Source organism: Belonocnema kinseyi, chromosome 1, assembly GCF_010883055.1.
Source record: "Belonocnema kinseyi isolate 2016_QV_RU_SX_M_011 chromosome 1, B_treatae_v1, whole genome shotgun sequence".
Classification (NCBI taxonomy): domain Eukaryota; kingdom Metazoa; phylum Arthropoda; class Insecta; order Hymenoptera; family Cynipidae; genus Belonocnema; species Belonocnema kinseyi.
The window spans coordinates 23,765,411-23,766,867 of record NC_046657.1 but is presented as its reverse complement, the minus strand read 5'-3'; positions in this window follow the sequence as shown (position 1 = coordinate 23,766,867).

Sequence of the window (1,457 nt, the reverse complement as noted above, 5' to 3'; positions counted from 1 at the left end):
AAGGCATTTACGAATTTCTTCGAATTCGCGGACCTCTTTTTTCACAACACTACTCTCCTCAAGGAGTGAGTGACACCGACCCCGACCGGAAAATCGCTTGAAGGTATAAGAATAAAAATACTAATAAAGGAATTCACGGAAATCATTTAATGAGAGAAATTCACGTAGTCTATGGAATTCACGAAATTAATTAAATCAATGGAGTTTAAGGAATATATGGAATTAGTGATTTCATTGAAAGCAAGGAATTTACTAAATTCATAGAATCCATGGAAGTGAAGTGATTCACGGTATTTATGGAAACATGGTTTTCACGGAATTAATAAAATTGACGGAATTCGCTGAATTGATTGTATTCGCGTGATTCAGCGAATTGATTATATTCGCACAATACGTCAAATGTATTCAATTCATGGTATTCATAGAATTTATTTAATTTAGGGAATTCATGGAATTCGTTAAGGTATTAATGGAATTCAAGGAATTTGCGAAGTTTTCGCAATTCACGAAATTCAATGAATCCCATGATTTGTAATTTTTATTTAAATAAGAAGATCATAAGTACTTTCCTTTTTTTGTTATTGAAAAAGGGATTATAATATGTGGCAGAAGCGTCGTCACCATATACTTTCTCTCAAACATTTTTTATGTATTCACCACACAGGAAGAAGCTTTGAAAGATTATTTGAATGCAACCACAAAAATAATTATGTTTGAAAAATGAAAAGTAAAATATTGAATGCGAAATTATATAAACAATCCACCTCAGCTTTTTCTGAATTTGTTACTTTTTTCAGACTTTATTTAAAAAATGAATAGATGTACAAATATTTTCGTTTTGTCTTGATACTCAGTCACTTTCTTCAAACACAACACGCTCATGTAATAAAACAATGGCGTCATCATTAATTGTACCATGTAGTGAACAACAGTTTGAAGAAGCTATAATTTCAACAATTGTTGGGAAATTGAGATATATTTTCGATTACAAAATCACGGTTCAAGTTGTTTTTCTAAAATATGTTGATACCACGCAGAATATTTGTGTTCATAGAATATTCTAGAAATGTTGTGCGAAGCTAATCTAAATTGATACATGTATAAATATGAATGCGTTTCTTAATACCACCTACCAAATGAGATCAAAAATGCTCCCTTCTTTGCCGAAGAAGGGTTTGGGGCTAAGTTCCAAATTTTTTGTAGTTTTGATACGTCTGGACAAAAGCTAAGCCTCATTTTTTCCAGCTACCTCTTCCTTATTAAACGCACTCTGTGTTGAACTTGAAAAAGGGACAGAGAGAGAGAGAGAGAGAGCGAGCCAGCGAGACAGCACGGCGGCGAACGATGGGATGAAAGATTAAGATTAGATGAATAATTGAAATATTACTTTGAATTAGAGAACGTAGGAGAAAAATTGAAAACAAATAAGAAAAATGAACGCGATTACGCGTTGGAGA